The sequence below is a fragment of the Vespula pensylvanica genome, chromosome 6 (genome assembly GCF_014466175.1).
Source record: "Vespula pensylvanica isolate Volc-1 chromosome 6, ASM1446617v1, whole genome shotgun sequence".
In the NCBI taxonomy this organism is placed as follows: Eukaryota; Metazoa; Arthropoda; class Insecta; order Hymenoptera; family Vespidae; genus Vespula; species Vespula pensylvanica.
The window spans coordinates 6,583,889-6,603,357 of record NC_057690.1 but is presented as its reverse complement, the minus strand read 5'-3'; the positions used below and the strand labels follow the sequence as shown (position 1 = coordinate 6,603,357).

At 40.2% G+C, this 19,469-nt stretch overlaps 1 long non-coding RNA gene across 1 annotated transcript in view; it reads right to left on the bottom strand.

Annotated features, from left to right (window-relative positions):
• Positions 1 to 907: 907 nt before the first annotated feature.
• The window catches only part of LOC122629967, a 51,260-nt gene continuing 32,698 nt past the window's right edge, over positions 908 to 19,469 (bottom strand). The window contains exons 2-3 of the long non-coding RNA XR_006327383.1: positions 3,060 to 3,175; positions 908 to 2,379 (exon numbers count right to left, since the gene is read on the bottom strand). This is a non-coding gene — a long non-coding RNA (uncharacterized LOC122629967). The remainder of the gene's footprint in view (positions 2,380 to 3,059; positions 3,176 to 19,469) is intronic.

The window sequence follows — 19,469 nt, the reverse complement described above, 5'->3', positions numbered from 1 at the left end:
ACCTCTATATGACGAACGATGAATAATAAACGGTCGAGCCAATGAACAACAAAACGGCGAGAAGTGCATGGAGAATAATAATTGCTAACCCTTTGGCAATGTTCGTGGTTTACATAAAAGGAGAAACGATACGAAAAGTTTTTGGAAAAGATCAGTCGAGATAGTGCTAACTGTATTTTATCGATTAACAATTTTTTTCATTCTCTCATTACATTCACCGTTCTGAAATAATAAATAGCCATTCACCGTTTTTTTTAATCTTTCGAATATACGATATCTGTATATTTTCATCTCTTTTTATATGTTTTTGTTGTTTTTATTTAAAGAGACATAATTTCCATAACATGTTAACGTTCTCTAAGAAAAATTCAACTAAACCCGTCACATGGTACGAAATCTAACAGGCCTAACAAACTCGCTATCCTGTTGTTGCCGCTATATCGTTTCTCTTCGTAAGCAGACAATCGAGATATAGTGATTTAACAGCTGATACTATATTCATTAGATTCTAAACGTCTATCAAGTATCTGAGAAAAGTCGATAGAATTCGAAAGAAATAGAAAAATCAGCTGATAAAAAAGCCATCGTGAAGAACGAAAGCAAATAGCCAAAAGGACTCGCGCGAGTTATCTGAAATGAGAAAAGGGAGACGGAAGTGAGAGGAACGAGGCAGGAACGACGTAGGAAAGGTAGAAAGGCCAGGCATACCCGGTGAACCAATCGCACGCTGCTTCTGACAACCAGCCGACTACTATACTGCACCATTGCGACCATTTGAGTTTCCTACTACCGACGAGTTTCTACCTCTCATTCTCCCGCGCACGCTCCACTATCGCGCCTCTATCCATCTATATTCTGTCCACCCTCTCTCTCTCTCTCTCTCTCTCTCTCTCTCTCTTCCTCTCTCTCCCGCTCTCTTTCCCTCTCTATCTCTCTTTCTCTCTTACAGATTCACGCTCGTTCGCTATCCGTCCATCCTATTCCAACAGCGGCCACTACCCTCTCGGTCTACCGTTTCTATTCCCTTTAGCTCTCTCTCTATTTTCATCTCTTTCTCTCTCTTGCTCGATCCATCCACCTCTTCTACATTCCCCTCTTTCTCCTTCGCCATCTCTATCTCTTTCTCTTTCTATCTCGCTCTCAGCCAGGCGCTCACGAAGCGACGGAGCACCGGCCGATTTTGCATTTAAATTTGGTAAATTTGCCGGAGTTGGCAAATGAGCTGTGGGCATGGTGTCTAATACTCGCGCACGAGCACGGCCGCCGATACACTGCGTCTAATGCCTCTGGAGAGGGTACACCGGATACACGGATACAGTCCTTCGCAAAAGTCCCTTAGAGACAGAGATTTCTTTTTCTTGTATAAAAGTTTTATCTTTGATCGACCGTATCTTTTTTATGTAAGGTCAAAGAAAGAATAATTAGAGTCGCGATGCCCAGGAGGTAAAAATTTCTCAATAGGCTGACCGCGACACGTCTTCGGAGTTGGAAAACATTGAACGATATATTTAGTTCTGTTCCTTCCAAAGATCATTTTGAATCGATCAATTAATCTTTCCTTCTTTGATATTTCTTCTCATAATTGACGATGCTCGTTGATATAAATGTTTCGTATGTGCAAATAAATACATCTTGCACGTCATCGATCTAATCTAAGTAGATAAGTAAATACTAAGACGAAAATAGTGATAGACTACAAAATGAGTTCATATACGATAAATAAACGTGGAGAGGGGGATGTACCGCGTAAACTTTCAATTTCGGTTACAGCGGACCTATAGAGGAGAATCGGACGATAATGGAAGATCGATTTTGAAAAGCGCCAGGAGCGCGTAGAACAAAACGAAAATATTTGGGCGAGCGTAGAAAGCCGAAAGCATTTTTTCCTCCCTCTCTATCAGCCATCTCTTACCCACCCTATCGTTTTTTCTCTTTCTCTCACTCTCTCGCCACTCAACCACGCGGTCCAGTCTTCCTTTTTTTTTTGTTTCATATTCCGGCACGGTAAACTGATAGAAATATTGCATCAGCGAGTCCGTGAATCCGCAACGTGTGTATCTCGTTTGCGGTGAGGTATCCAGCTTTCGTACTGGACTGTACGCACCCACACGTGGGAAATAGTGCATAGGAAATGCAAACGTGTAGCGGAGAACTTCGGACAGCACCCTCTAATTTTAGCCCGCAGAGGGCAGCACCCTGTCACGCCTGTACGTGTCTGTCCATGTTGTAAAGTTGCGTTCCATTTTCATCGTAGTCCTCTTTCCAAATTCGACCGTAGCAACTCTTGGAAACCCGACTAACACCGATCGCTGCGGTTTTCTACCGGCCAACCTGTCGAACTTTTTACATAGTTTCCAGTCCTACACTCCTTCCTTGAGTCTGAAAATAGTCAGCATAAATGCGGCTTATTAGAGATATCTTTTCTCTCGTTAATTGTTCTTTTGAGAATACGAATGGTAGGTCCATTGTTATATAGAGCACATTGATATGGATCACGTTTCCGTTTATAAATAATTAACTTTCTATATGATACGGGATCACGATGAATACTTGCTTGTCTTCGTTAAAATCACGATACATCGTACGCTTTTCCGTGCGTATAACTATATAGATAAAATTTCGATAATCAATAGTGTATTTAATCTGATTACGACAAATATATTTCTCCATAAAGCGAGAAAGAAAGAGTAAATACTGTTCGTTTTGGACATTTATGTGAGACGAGCAAAGCAAAGTAACCGTACAACTGAGAGAGATCGATAGAATACTACCGTTTTTGCAATATCAAAGAACTAAATCGAAATTGAACCACGAGAGGATGGGGTAATGAAATAATTAAGAACAAAGAGAGCTAGATAAAAATATTACAGTCCTGCGCCCGCCTGCCAATGAGATTTATATGAAGTTATCTGAACTCCATAGAGACAAGACTTTATCATTCATCGTGGAATTCTTCATTGGCCGATTTTCTCTTGGGTACCTAATGAAAACTCGTTTCTTCTGAATCCATTCATAAGATAAAAAACGGTAAATGTGAAAACCGATGAAAATATACTTACCGATATTTGGTCGAATCTTTAAATAACCTTTTCGATCTATAAATGTGAATTTTATAAACATATTAAAGTTCGTCCGTCTCGTGATGAAGGAAAAGTCCACTCCGGATTCCAGCAATCTGAAAAATATCAAAGAAAAACTCGGAGAATCGAGAAGCTTATTGGTCCCGCGAGATGCAAAGTAAAAAAGATGTTGGACGATAAGATGACTTTCTCGCGTACATCTCATTCTAATTTGCGACCTCGCCTGTAAACAAAATAGATATCAAAGCTTTTGCATAAAGAGAAAACATACAGAAGACAGTGAATTAAAGAGAAAGAGGGACAGAGCGATAGAGAGTTGGTACGAACGAAACGAAACAAACCGGAGTCAACGCACGTTTTTATCGCAACGAGCCAAAAGAAAATCAGATTTTCCGCGAGCTGGTACGCCGCTTTTACATGGATGTTCGCATTCGCATGGTGATTCAAACTCGTTCGTTGCAGTCGTCATCATCGTCGTCGTCGTCGTCGTCAACGTCGTCGTCGTCGTCGTCGCCGCTGCCGTCGCAGTTGTCGTTGTCGTTGTCGTCATCCTCAGGCAAAACGCATTTCTCTCTTTTGCGGAAGCATCAAAAACGAAAGGACGATAGGATCGAAGAGGGTCGGAGGCCGACTCTCGACGTTTGCTCTCTCTCTCTCTCTCTTTCTCTTTCTCTTTTTCTCTCTCATATACATTCGCAAAAGTGAGTGAGAGAGAAAGAGAAAGAAAGAGAGACAGGAAACGCGAATAGCTCGCTCACACCGAAAAGCGACATAGCGACGTAACGTAATACGGAGGAATAATGGGTTGATGAGCGAGATAAAAGAGTTGAGAGAGAAGAAGAGAGAAAGAGAGAGAGAGAAAGAGAAAAGAGATAGAGAACGAGAGAAGAGTCGTCAACGAGAAAGAGAGCCAAAGGGGTTGACGAGAGAGACGAAGAAGAGGAAAAAAAGGAACGGAGAAGTGAGAGAGAGAGAGAAAAAGAGAGGCAACGCGTCCTGTTCATTATGCAACGACGCGACTGCACCCCTCAAACCCTCTCTCTTTCTCTGTCACGAATGAACGCGCGCGCACACGCTGCTGCGACGACCGGGCGTCGGTTCACCACTGCTGCTGCAACGGAGAACCGACGCAAAGTACAATCGGGAGGCCCCGTGGTTAATGAGTCGGCCGAACAAAGCGAAAAACCGTCCATTAAATAATGCGCGATGCAACGTCGGCGCAGCCGACAGACTGCAACGCTCCTGCCATTTCTCTTTTTCTCTCTCTTTCTTTCTCTTTCTCTCTTTCTCTCTTTCTTTCTGTCTGTTTCTGTCGGCTAGTTCGGAAGAGAAAAATTTTTTTCACCCCAAAAAATTCGATACTCCGGATCTGATTGTGAAAGGCACAAAAATCTCAAACTATTCTTCAAAAGATATTCTCGCAAGAGTGATAATCTATATTTATTGGCACGAATTTGCTATATCGAATTCGGCGATACGATTTTGATCTCTTCGACGTTCACCGATTTCAGCCAGGAAAATTTTCCTCGTACGATTCACTTCCCGTTAATATACGATTCTTCTCTGGTACTAATAATTCTACGATTATACGAATTAATTCACGCTACCGCCGATATTGTACGTGCATTATAGGTAAAATACAATTAAATTTATTAGATTGATTATGCGCGTGTAATATTACGTGATTATTAAATGATACATTATCATTTAATCCGAACGCGTTCGTATTATATGGATGATGTTTTCTGAGTTAATGACTAATAAATTCAACGAAAGAGAAATAATCAATATGATAGATGTTAGAAAATAATCTTTTTTTTTTTTCATTAACGATAAAATGATTTTCTAAGACTACGTTTCGTTCTGATGCAAGAGTGCTTCCAACGTTGGTTGACGCACCCTGGATTTTATCTAAACTTTCATCTAACCTCCCTCCAGCATCTAATCGCGCTACCCCACCACTGTGTTCTATGAAAGGGCTAGGGAAGGATCTAGAGTGGGGAATACAGAGTATGGTGGGGATGAACGCACACATATACACACACGACCATAAGCGCGCCAACCTACAAGCATGTGTGGATCGACATGGGGGAAGGAGGATAAGAAGCCTTAATAAATGCGCACTCGATGGGGGAAGCAGCAGCTCGTGAAAGAATATTAAGAAAGATCATTTTGAAGACTTTTGGAGACGTTGAGCGTAGCTACATAAATTATGAGTTATTAAATTTTAAAAGAGAATTCTACCGTTTTATACTTAATATTATTCGATAAATTATTTTTCTCTGGTGTTACACGATTATCAATTTCGGAATAAAATATTATTTTTAAATCTTGTAACGTTTAATTTGATTATCGATTATAATTTTTTCAATATAATACACGCGCACACGCGACAAAGGATCATCAATTATTCATAATTTAAAGTGTTTCAAAATACTCTTGAAAGAAAAAGAAAAGATGATTGTGTAATCTTATTTTATATAATCGTTTCGAAAACCGGTTGGTGTAGATGGAAGATTTGCATTCTGTAACGTCTAGGGAAGCATGTTTGCATCATAAGAAATAAAAAACCACGATCTCTTGGCATGAAAGAAAACGTCGGAGGCAAGAAAAAAAATAATCGTAGGCACAGAGACTTAAGGCGTCTCTGGAAAGGACGGAATTTTTTGCTTTCTTTTTTTTTCCTTTCCTCTTTTCCGTCCTTTTTCCTGGCAAAACGGTTAAAATGTAAATTAAGTCAACGTGCTTAAGAATGTGAGATTATTAAGAGAGACCGCTGGCTTGCCACCCCCGCGGGTACTACACGCTTGCGAAAACATTTCCTCAGTTTTTATTCCTTTTTCTCAGGCGCGCATTATAAAGCACATATTACTCTCTTGCCTTCCGAGCTGCATTCCTCAATTTTTTCTTAGAAAACCGAGCTTGCTCTTTTCTAACTTCGCTTCAGTCTTGCAAAATATTATCTTTCGTATGATCTCTTTTTTAATATAATTAATATTTTAGTGAAAATAACGTGGAAACAAGTAGAAAATAATTTATCATTAATTTTCTTTTTCAATTAGATCCCACGATCAATCAGTAACAAAGGGAATCGTGAACGAAAGGAATATAAAATCAAACGTCTACTACGTTTAATCGATTTATTAAGAGAACCTGTACTGTCGCTCAAAAAAAGAGGGCGCCACGTTACTATGGACACTAGGAAAGCCAGAAGTTGCTACCCCAGGCAGTGTCGGCTCTCCCTTAAGACAAATATTCTCCCTTCTTTGTTTAAGAAAGGATAATCGATTTGGAAGAAACGTCTGTACAACCTCGAAGAAACGTCGAAAATAGGTAAAATAAAAAAGAAAACAAAAAGGATAAATGATTTAGATACCCCAAGCGATTAATTAGACGTAGGAATAATCATCGTTATTAATTACTCGAAGACATAATCGAACGGGTAAACGAGATTTATTTTTTCGTTCGTTTAAAAACGCGTTAGAATGCAAAAAAAGCCGACGCTCGGAACGATCGACGTAGCGGTAGAGATCGGCTGCAGGGTGGAGAAAACGGTGGCAGCAGGAAGAAGAGGAGGAAGAGGAAGAGAAAGAGAGGAAGAGGAAGAGGAGAGTCGGCGATCACGAGAACGACGAGGGAGGCCGATGGCGAAGGGGCACATCATAGCTTGGCTGTTCGACGCTGTGGTGGGGCTAGCCGAACGATGGTGGGAAGACGACAGGGGGTGGAATGGAGAGGGTTAAAATGCAAAAAGGCGCCGGCGGCCTCGCTCAATACCGAAGCGGCGGCGCAAGCGCCTTCATTTTGTTTTTCCTACGTCGCTGTGACGCTTTTGTTTTTCCAAGATGGCCGTATCTAGGCATCCGCCGGACGACGTCGGTAACAGTTCTCTTAAGAGAAAACGCTTGTCGTGCTCTACCCTACCGGCTGAGACTGGAAAATCCCCGAATAAGGCCACCGTCGCGCGGCGCTTCGTTCGCCCTTTTCAACCCCTTTTGAACGCGATTAACCGGGAGATTTCGATATTGCCGTCAGGATTTTTCTTTTTCTTTCTTTTCTTTTTCTTTCTTTTCTTTTTTTCTTTTCTTTTTTCTTTTCTTTTTCTTTTTTCTTTTTCTTTTTCTTTTTCTTTTTTTCTTTTTCTTTTTCTTTCTTTTCTTTTTTTTTTTTTATTCTTTTTCATTCTTTATCTTTCTTTGTTTCCGATACTTTTGAATTTATTTTATTCTATACAATGAAATACTTTGAGGAAACATTTGAAGCTCTTGCTTTTTGAATTTTGTTTTGATAACACGCGTGATACAAATAAACAAACATTTCAAACATTCATTTTCTATGTAATACAAATCATTTGTCCTACTATAATATTTAATTTTTTTCTGTAAAAATCTTTATACGATCTTAAAATATGATTTCAAAGATCGGCAGAATTTTCGGTATGAAAAAAATAATGGGCAAATGCTGTAAACCAAAATTGTCTTATTCACGTAAAATCGCACAGGGGTGCGATAAACGGCAAAACTTTACAATCTACCAAAGATGTTACTGTCGTTGAATATCTACCACATATACATATGTTTCGTACTCGTACAATCGCGAGAATCACGCTTCATAGCTGATAACCGACATAATTCGGACGTTTATCGTACCACAGCCGCTCGTAATCCTACGTTCGTCGCATCTCGCTTTCTATCTCTTTCTTTCACGCTAGGTTCTCACGATGGCGACGATGGCGTTTCGACCACCATCGTGCTCGTTTACGCGAGAACCAGAAGAGCCTCCCGGCAGGGATATAAAAGAAAATCGATTCCACAGAAAACAGAATCCGGAAAAGGAAAAGAGAAGAAAAGTGAGCAAGAGAGTCGTCCTACAAGGTAGGGGAGGAGAAGGGTGTGGAGGCTTGAAAGGTTGCTAGGGAGGAGGAAATGTAGAGAAAAAGACTCAGACTACCGCCGCGGACATTAAGAACGTTTCGTGCGGCAATTTAACAACCGTCGAGGGACGTCAGGGACACCGTAGGCGGCGTCACCAAGCGGACGAAAGTACGGAACGAAGAGACGCCGAGGGCTTTGGAGGGTGTAGTGGGAGTACGAAAAGAGAAAGGGAGAGAGAGAGAGAGAAAGAGAGAATGAGGGCGAGAAACGCGGGGTTGGAAACAGCAGAGTTTTTACGATTTCTACAGCGCGTGCGCCGGCACACCTGGAGATTAGGTTTAACAGCCTTAATTTTAAAAAATTGCCGCCTCTCCCCTGTCGTTTCGACTACCCTTGTCTCTTTTCCTCTTCCCCCTCTGCCCCTTCCATACACCGTCCGAAACGAAATTGCGTCGCTTTGCACTGTCCAGGGGATAAAATTTCTGGATAGTCCACCCTTTCCTCCCACGCGAACGTTTCTCCTCTTTCCTACCGTGAATGCCGTAGCAGACAAGAATATTTAGCCCGTTTTCACCCTCATCCAAGCGCGTTAGCGATCAGACATCAAGGAAACTCTCTGTGACCGATTGATCGATCCTTTACTAGAATCATAAGATTCGAAGTATTTGAACGATCTTTTAGAATTTTTTATCAATCTTATTGAAAATCATTATAATTTCGTTTATCAGACAAAGGAACGAAAGATTATGTTTGTTAGAAAAAGAAACGAAATTTCGTTGAAACAAAACGATGCAAATATAAAATATGGAAACACAGAGGAATGTAATCTCCAGTTACGAACTATTTTCATAATTTTGATAAAATCCCGTTTGTATGTGGATTTCGCGTGATCCGATTGTTACACGGAATAGTACGATATCGTGTTGGGGTAAATCACAAAAAAAAAAAAAACAACGAACGCATTAAAGATTTTTCTGTAACTCAACGCGTAATACATACGAAAATTTTATAAACGTAAATAACTAATAATATAATCCTTTGAATTTTTTATAATAGAAATAAACAGGGAGGAAAGTACGTTTAAAGAAAGACTCGAATAGAATAATTAACAACAGAAACAAGATAAAAGGGGAAAGGACAATAGATTATTCGTTAATTCTTTGAGAGGCCAAACGGTGAATAGTATGCTTTCCTCGTGTAATGTTAGATCAAACGCGAGAACGAAGGGCTATCTCTCAGAGGGTTCTCTTTTAGAATAGACTCCGATTCAAGGCAACGTGTTCCGAATCATTCAATTCCGAATGTATGCGAACTAACATAGCCTATCCTTATTCAAAATTTTATCTAGCTTAATTAACGAGCATTTTCCCATAGACCATCTATACGTCTATTCCCCGTTTACTCGCCGATCTCTTTCGGCAATTCCGTAAAATTTTTGCGTTTTCAGCCCTCGGGACGGCCGCAATAAAACCCACGTTGAGCCTGCTTCCAGACTCGCGTGAAATATCGTTGCGAATTATCATACCATCTGAAATTAAAGGGCTGAAATTTCGGCTGGTACCGCGAGGCGCTGCAGTGTTACCCGTTGGAAAATAATTTTGATGCTTGCTCTTCCTCTCTCCCTCTCGCTCTCTCCCTCTCTCCCTTTCTCTCATCCACGCACATGGCTTTCTCTCATTTTCTCTTGCGCACGTATAAGTGCTCGCACGTACACGTTCCTCGTCATCCTAGCAATGTGAAAGAGGAAGGGGAAAAGAGAAAGAGTGAGAGAGAGAGAGAGAGAGAGAGAGAGAGAGATAGAAACCATCGAGCCAGTGGTGGTTACCGTGACGGCGAGGCAGCTCGGGGTACGAAGAGGTAGAAAAGGGAGAATGGAGGGAAGCAAGAAGAGAGAAAGAGAAATAGAGAGGAAGAGAGAGAGAGAGAGAGAGATAGAGAGAGGAGGATAAAGCCTCGTCCCGAAAAGTGCGCGCTCTGTCGAGCGAAAAGGCGCCCTCTTTGACCGCTCGTGCGCATTTTCCTCCCTCTTTCGTTTCTCTCTTAGCCAGGCATCCTCTCTCACCACCTACCCGAGCGTCCAGACCACCCTCTCCGATTTTTTCGTAGCGTCGAGAGCATCGGACGGCGCGACGCGCGCCGCGCTGCTTTTCATCCCGCGAGCGAGGATTTTTCTTTTCAAGCGTCTGCGCAGCCACGCCCTCTCAGCGCAATGGCCGCGTTCGAAATCCGTCGCGAGGGCGTCGCCCTTTTCTCTCTATCCATCTATCTCTTTCTTTCTCTTTCTCTTTCTATCTTTCTCACTCACTCGTGGATCTTTTTCCTCCCTTCTACGTAGGAACTTTTTTTTCTCTTATACACCTTCCACTAACTTTCTTTCTCTTTCTCTCTCTCTCTCTCTCCCTCTCTCCCTCTTTCTCTTTCTCTCTCTCTCTCTCTTTCTCTCATCTCGATCCCAGGGGTGTATTTTAAGAGGTCCCTCAGCCATATCCTACGTCCACAACGCGATCTATCTATGCCAAAATATATGTCCTTGGATCGCATCTACCTAACCGATAGCACGCACGCGTCTTGTTTGAGCTTTCGTCTGATCCTCCTACTAGCAGCCGATCAGCTATTCGTGAATCGTTGCTGACCTTGTCATCGATCGCAATATTTTATTTTTTGCTAGCCACTCGACCAATCGTTACTTCGTTTCTTTTTTCCTTTTATTTCTTTTTTTTTTTTTTTTATAGAACAACATGACATCTACGTGTGTACATTAAAGTTGCGCGTGTAACGAAGTGTTTATTCTTGGTGAACGAAATATAGAAACGATAGATCTACAGATTCTTCTTTTGCCTAACATGACTTTAATTTAACCGAACGAAATTTAATCGATCTTTTCGTTATTCATTAAGAGGTATTCCTTCACAGACTGTAATATTAACACGATTTTCTCTTTTTTCAAGTATACCATACTTGCCTCGATAATGGATTAATCGTTCCTCCTTTGACGCCTGTAGGTATTCCCGCGCGTGGAGAATATCGGAGATTAGCGGCGCTATAGGTAATCCAATACAGTCGATAGCTCGTTGAAATATTTATGCCTTTGCGATAATAATGAACGACAAGACACTCGTGCTCATCATTGAAGAATCGATTAACTCGTATTACACGAAGTAACGATCAATTTTTCACGTTTCCTATTTACCCGTTTATCACTCAAATATGTCAATCAAAATACAATTAGAATTTTAACATTTTCCTTTTACCGCTTTTTCTATTCTTTTTTTTCTAAGTAATCGTCACAATAATACGTATCAAAAAAATTGAAAGATTACGATTGACATGCTCATGCTCTTTTTTAATCGCTGAACGAATTAAAAGTATCATAATGAACGAGGTACCGTTTCGAAGAACGCTAAGGATAACATCAAAACTCGCAATATCGAAGATTACACTTTAATTATGTTTATTAGCGAGCAGACCAATTTGAGCCGCTTCGTACAAACGTCCATAACTTCCTGTATTACGGACACACGTAAGCTCGTATTATTTCTCTCTTCCTCTCGCCTGTTTACGTACGATTCGATCAAATTTAAAGGGCTAATCCGCGATGCTCGATAATTATGAGAACGCATGCACGTAATTATGCTCGATGTTCTCTGTTCGCAATGAGTAGATGTTAGCTACATACAAAACGTTAAGAAAACAAGGATCGGCTGAATTATCAAAATGTTAGAAGTGGCTAAAGTGTTTCCTCAAAACCATAGAATAGCTTGCTTTTCGTTCTGTACTATTTTCCTTGATTGTTTGTTAATTTTCAAAATTTAGTCGGACTCTGTAATGTTCCTAAATGTATGATTTTTGTTCGAGTTCAAACATAATTCAATCAATATTGTCCAAAAAACAGTTTTATAGGTGTACGAATATGTACATGTTTTTTCAACGTTACAAAAATTCAATATTACGCTCCTAGACTTATATAAACATCATCACGAAAAATCGAACAAAGTAATTTGCAGTAGTAGAGTAGTACTAAACGATATGTACTACCAATAAATTTCTCGATTGATAATGAAATATAAATTCCTAAATAATTGAAAACAATAGAGTTGATCGAGTTTAAATTGCTTAACCCCATTTTCTTAAAACAGACAAATCTAAAACGAGAAATGTTTAATGATAAAAAAAAGAAAGAAAAAAAGGGATGAACGCTTTCTCTGTGAACGGTAAGCAAGGTATTCGCCTTTTGTATCGGCTCATGCTTCCACGGTTTCGGTAATTAGGAGGAAACCTTGGAAACTGATCGGTATATGTATATACCTATGTATATACGTAGCAAGCTCGTGTGTGAATGATGTCGCGTCGGCTTTGCTGCGTAGCTCCAAGAAAAAACGCGAGAAGCAACTTTTGGTGGGGATTCAACGAGGTTTGCGCAGGATACGAGGACACCAAGCGTCGGTGGTGGACAGTGGTGGGGTGATTTCCAGTCGTGGAGACGGTTGCTGAGCTCCCGAGAGAAGTAGGGAGAGAGCTCGAGTTTGCTGTTGGTACCGCTTGTAGTAGCGGCTGCAGCTAGGAGAGAGTGGGAAAAAATGAAAAGGATAGACAGATAGAAAGAGAAAGAGAGAAAGAAAGAGAGAAGAGCAGATCGACGAATATTGGGGGAAGGAAGAGCCAAACAACGCAAGTCAATCGTGCGTCTCTTAATAGAAAAGTGGGGTCGATTTATGGGTTATAGGTAAACTGCACTCTCGTCCTTTTCTCCTATTCCCTCTCTCTTACTTTTTCCCTCTCCTTCTATCTTCACCAGTGGATGTGCAACACGATTGTCCAACAGATATCATCGCTCTTTCGTTTTCCATCGCACCTATCCCCCTTTGTCGAACGACAACACCCGACTTCACAGCCCTGACCGACTGCCACGTGTGAATTTCTTCCACGTGACCATCACCTCAGACTATTTCCAATCGATCGCCACAATCGTTTTCATATGTCTTCGTAAATAGAGTCTTTATTAAAACATCTACTCGATCGTTTAGAAATTACTACTGATTTTCTAATACTCTAACAATCCTTTACTGTTCTTTTGACATGTAACGTTTATTGTTTTAAATCTCTTTCTAATTATTGATTAAAATGGATTATAAAAATAGCACTTCTAAACCGATTATTCTCTGAAAAGAACGTTTTCATTGTCCATTATCAAAGGAATCTTTGAAAATAAGATATCGAAATAACCGGAAAAAGATTTTTTTCAAAAAAGTTCTTTCGCGTATGCCACAATACGGGGAGTGACCGAAACGTCAATTTGGGGGAAGCTACCGATCATGGTTTTCGTGCATAGGCAATACGTCTGGACTGTAAAGGGTAACATCGATGTGGGGAGAGGGTGTATCATTCATGGGTTCGATGCAATAGCAATACCTCCTAACCCACATTTTTGCGGCATGCCATATATTATCATGACGGATTAAAATATTTTGTTACAATACAGCATTAATCATTCCATTAAACGAATCCCTGGTAAATTCGATATCCTTAATTTACTGATATTTCTCGCGGTTCATAGCAAATACATCATTAAACATTTTGTTCAAAAAATCACGTAAAAAGATTAAATTATTTTTTCCTCAGCAATTTCTTCACGTTTTGATCGATATAATACGCATGTATCAGATGAATCTTTTTCAAGTAATTTATCATTTTTTTCATCGGAGATCAATTTATTTTATACCAATTATCGTTTCTACCTCCTTCATCGAGATATAAACAAATCAACGAAAACAAAGAGAGACGGAAAGAAAGAACCCTTTTGTCTCATCAATGAATTTATTAAAAAGTAAGAAAAAAAGGAAGTTTTAACAAATCCTTTCATTCTTCAGATTGTTATCATTTGAATCAGCCGATTCGTTGACTGATAACCTGATTTCCTGAAAAAAATTTTGTCGTACATCGTCCCTTTTTTTCCTAGGAAATAACCAGTTTAATCAGGGACGGCTTCCTTCCCGTGCTATTTGCACGAAATTTCGGAGTTTCGAGCCCGCACGATACATGTGGGCAGGCACAGCTGCGCCAAACGCCGACTAAAATTAGGATATGCTCGCGTGTGTGCTCGCGCGCTCGCGCGCGCACTCGTTTTGCGTCTCCCTCTCTCTCTCTTTCTCTCTCCTCTTTCTCTCTTTCTCTCTCTCCCTCTCTCTCTCTTTCTCTCTTTTACAAATTCTCTGTAGAGAGCTCACGCGCACCCGCTCGACTGGGTACGTGCTTTTTTTCCTCTGTGTGCGCACGAAGGTCGGTCGGTGGCTAGGAAAGAGAAGGAGGAGTGGAAAACGAGAAAGAGAGAGAGAGAGAGAGATAGAGAGAGAGAGAGAAAAAGAGGAAAAGAGAGAGAGAAAGAGAGAGAGAGAGAGAGAGTAGAAGCCGAGAGGGTCGATAGGTGGGCACAGACCACTCCAAAAGTCCGCGCACTACCTCTCTTTTCCCTTCTCCATTTCTACCTCTTCACCTCCTCCACCACCTCCTCTTCCTCCCTCCGCCTTCTCCAACCAACTCGTTGCAAAGGGTCGACGGGGAAAAGGACGATGTGGCGGCGGCGGGGGTGGCAAACCAGGGAGGGTGCCCGTCCGACGCTTTGCCGGAGAACGTTAAACAGTTCGCTAGTTAGTAATGAAAAAAGGAATAACGTTTGATATCAGTTCCTGCGAGTATGAATTGTTGCTCCTCGTTGAGTATTTTTAATGCACGGAATTATCGAGACAATGTTAACTTTTTCCGACATAAATCCGATCGAGATTTCGTCCAGAGAATACGACATTTCGAAATTTTTTCTTGATTGAAAAGGATGGAAGGAATATGAAATGGAAAAATTCAATGAAATTAATAAAATTAAATAGCCGAACATTCTTATCGAATTCGTCCGATTAGAGTAGAACAACAGTCGAACGATTACTTTCGATTCTTTTCGTTTTTCCATCATCTTGAAACAATTTTATTAAAAGAGCCTTGTCAAACGCAACGACTTTAATTATGAACCTGCAAGTAAAGTTTTGTAATATGAAATAAATGCACGGTTATGTGTACGTCCGTTTTCAAATAAACAGAGACCGTCGTGTTCATTTCATTATTTAACCACCGAAGATGTGTGCGCGCGCGTGCGTATGTGAATTTACTAACATTGTTGCACGCATACCGTGCACGGTGCGAAGTCGCGAGCTGGTATTTCAGATATGTAGGAACGTCTGCGCGCTATGACCGCGAACGAGAAATATGTAAACCTTGCGAACCCTTTCAAAAATCTACGAAATAACATTAACATAAGACCAGAATTCTTTCGTTTATCGGCAAGAACAAGTTTTTTTTTTGTCTATTTCCAAACTTCTTCGCAAATAACTTTTTAACGTAATGAAAAAGTTATATAACAAAGTTCGTCATACATTCGGAATCCGTATTCTTCTTTTCAGCAAAGAGAAATTACAAAATTTGATACTTTTCATAAAAAACAAAAAAAGACTTGAAACTGCTGGTGTATAAAGAAAAAGGAAAGGGAATTTTTCCCAAAAGGGGTTGGCAAACTTTAATTACAATTTTTATAAGAAGTATCTAACACCTTAGTTACTTTAAATAAATTGCTTAATACCTTCGAGAGAAACTTAGTTATTCAAAAATGCTAAAAAATTTCTCTTTGCAAGTTAAAATATAACGAAAAAATTTGTGAGATTCTCTATCTTTATTTACTATCTTTATTTCTGATACACTGTACTTCTCTCAAGGAAAAATGTGAAAGGTAAGACGTGCTCGTCTATCTGAGAGTGTTCAGTTTCACGTATAAAAGCGAAAGACGAAGTAGATACTTGACAGGAAACGTCTCGGTCTCTTTCGAGACGGCGTAGAACGGTGGCTTGACGTCTGAGATTTAGAAGCCGCAAAATAACAAAAGCTTAAACAATTTCCGAGCACAAAAGCATAGCCATTCTCGTGGGCGACGTCACGCCATTGTTTGGCTCTGCGGGGGCTCCAGCAAGGACAGCCAGTCCGCGAGGGCAAGAGACGCGCGCGCGAACGACCGAGAGAGGAAGAGGGTGGAAACGCAAAACGGTGGGGTGGACTTGGGCCGTGGCTAAGGGCGAAGGGGTAAAGGGGTTTGGCAACGTACCGCGTTAATATCCCGCGGACGTAATATCGCTTTAACAGCCACGTTGTGTTTCTATAAGGAAGTTGCTGAAAAGACGAGAAAGAAAGTTGGCATACTTTTTTACGGATTCCTCAACTTTCGCAAAGGAAAAAAATTACAACTGAAAAAAAAGAAAGAAAAATAAAGAAAGATTGTATCCGAGTATTTTTAAAGTGCGATAGATAACTCTAAATCCATTCGTTCGTTCATTAAATTTTTATTTATCTCTTTCTAAATTTAAAAGAATATATATATTGGTTGTACTAATAATCTTGACTATACTAATTCTTTTGGTCTTATATCAGTTTGTATAGAATCGACGCTATCGTCGATATAAAATTAGCCGAAAAGTAAATCTGATACGATCATGATTTAACGAAACGAAACGAAAATAAAAGAAAAAACAAGAGAAAAAGAAAAAAAGATGGGAAGAGAGAGAGAAAAAGAGAGAGGGAGAATCATCGGCCGTTATCACAGTCTCGCTAACAAAGAAATGCAACCGCGTTTCGCGTAGCTAGCGAGCAGTGAGGACCTTCATCATTGATTTTTCATTAAACCGACGTGCTACTGCACGCAACTTTATTGAAAATATCGATGAACCGTTCCGCGTGCCTAGATACGAACTTCGATTTGGAATCGCTATCTCCCGCGCTATGTTCGTAATAAAAAATATTTCACGAAAGAGAGAAAAGAAAAGAAATCTTTCCATCGTAATACGAATTTTTCGAAGAAATAATTTTTCTAAAACAATGACGACATTGTCGAGAAGTCCACGGACGATGAAATATCAAAAAGAGGGTGGTAAGTGGGTGGTTGGGCGGTGGCTAACGGTGGTTCGGACGACGGTTATCAAAATTGCGCGTGCCATTATAATTTTAAAGCCGGCTTTCCTCGCAGTACCACCGCCGCTTGCTCGTTGGTCCGCAGAAGGCGACGTGAGGGGCAAGGCGAAATGGAGAGAGAGAGAGAAAGCGAGAAAGAGAGAGAGAGAGAGAGAAAGAGAGAGAGAGAACGAGCGAGAGAGGGAGAAAGAGAGAGAAAGAGAAAGAGAAAAGGATAGCTCGATGGGTTGCCGTCGACGGAGGAGGACCACGGAGGAGGATGGTGGCGGCGACGGTGGAAGAGGAAGAGGACGGATTCGTGCACACTGGGGATTGAAGTTCGGGACGCTCGGGGGTGGCTGAGGTAAAGAGAGGGAGAGAGAGAGAGAGAGAAAGAGAGAGAAGGGCCAGAGAGGGTGGGTCATTTATTTCCCTCCTGCACGGCATAATTTATCGCGAGGATTTTCGCGAGAGCACGCAGAGAGCGCCGCGATAGAGAAAGAGCGAGAGGTGGATATATACGTATATATGTATATATACATATATACACTTTGAAAGAAAGAGAGAGAGAGAGAGAGAGAGAGAGAGAGGGCGTCGGAAAAGGGATACCAAGTAAAGAGAAAAAGAGAGATAGAAACAGAGGGTTGAAAATAGATGCCGCTTCTGTAGCCGCTCTTGCCTCGGGCCATCAAGAAACCGAAGTAAATGACGGTAAAGTATACGATGTTCTATGAACCGCCTTTTCCGTTGTTCTCGCCATTCGCCCTCAGACTATGCTGAGGGTCAACCGACTCGAAAGCGATAAAATACTCCAGATAAGTTTCTTTTTTAGTCGGGTATGGGTAGTAGGAGGTAAGGGAGGAGGAGAGGCAACCACGAAAAACGTCGACGCTATATTTTATATACAGGGTGACTTGGCTAAGTTATTACCAATCGGTATCTCTCTTTTTAATAAAAGCGAAAGGAAAAATATTGTCTTTAATAACGATAACATATTAGAAAACTTAATTGGAATAATCTTTTTCCGAATCGTTGGAGTATTTATAGTGAGAATTTTATTTTCGAAAACTTCTTAACAATCAATGTAACAATATTTTTATAATAAGTTATACGATTCGATCAGTTTTAAATATAGATCGGGCATCGATATTTTTGAAGAACAAAAAAGTAATAAACTATTTTTATCGTTTTTCTTTATCAAAGATTTTTGTAAGTCGCGATGAACACGAGGATAAATACGAATATCAAATAGAGTTTACGGCACAATTATCGCTAGATTTAGTACGTGAGCTTCGATAAAACAGATATCTACGTATGCTCACTGGTGGAGAGCCCCCATGGTATTTAATATAAACATCGTTTGTAATGTTTGTAATAGCTTTACAATATTTGCAATATCATGCAAGAAACAAAAGCTTCGAGAGGCCACTGATAATTAGTTATTATTTATGAGAGTTTTGTTAACACTTTTAAGATTTATTTGTCGTAATCAGTATCCAAAAATTTTATGATACCAGGCAATAGTTCTTTAATATTTTTCATATCTATACGCTTCTCCCCTTAATTTGTATATCTAAATGGTTTTTGATGATATATTATTATATTATATCAAATGTCCCTTTGTTGGTATCATTAGTGTAATCAATTTCGTAGTATTGTTTTACTATAAAAGTATTTTATTATTTAAGTTATTAAAATATTCGCTTTCGCCAAATGTAATATACAGATTTATTAATTATATGAATTATAATTCGGTATGAAGGTCGTAGTGCATTACATAAACAAACGTGATAAAAAATATTATAAAATTTTTATATCAATCGTTTAATCGATATCAAAGGACGTATCAATTTATGTTCAATATTATCGATTACCACTTCGGTGTTTTTAATAATTAACTAAAACTGTTTCTTTCTAATTATTAAATCTATAATATATCTTATTCTCAAATATTATCAATACGACTTAGAATCTATTAAATCTCACTTCGAATAATACGTGAATCTACGCACAGTGCTCGATAGAAAAGTAATTAATCCAAGCAATTTACCGACGAAAGGGCTACGCGATGATATTCTGATCTTGACTTTTCAATTAACTGCTCGACCACTTTCCTCGATCGCGCATATCCTTGCTGAAGGACACGTAGTACCAGAAAGAGAGAGTGTATATGGTAAAAGGAGTGGTAGGAAAAAATGCAATAAGAAGAATATAAAAGAAAGAAAGAAAGAAAGAAAAAAAAGGAAGACGACGAAGAGAGACGAATGAAAGAAAAACGGTAGGCGAGAAGCAGGTTCTCATGAGAGGTCGAGGTGAGAAGGGGTTGGTCAGGCAAGAAGAAAGGGGTTGAAAGAGACGGAATTCGAATCGATTTGGGGAGCCTCGAAAGTCTAAGGGATGTTATTTCGAAATTGATCTCGAGCTCGACGCCATCGGCCGCGTAAAAGTTGCGTACTGCGCACACCCCTGGCCCGATACCCCTTCCACTCACCTTTACCACCCCTTCTACGAGCATTACGACGACGACTACGAAGCAGAA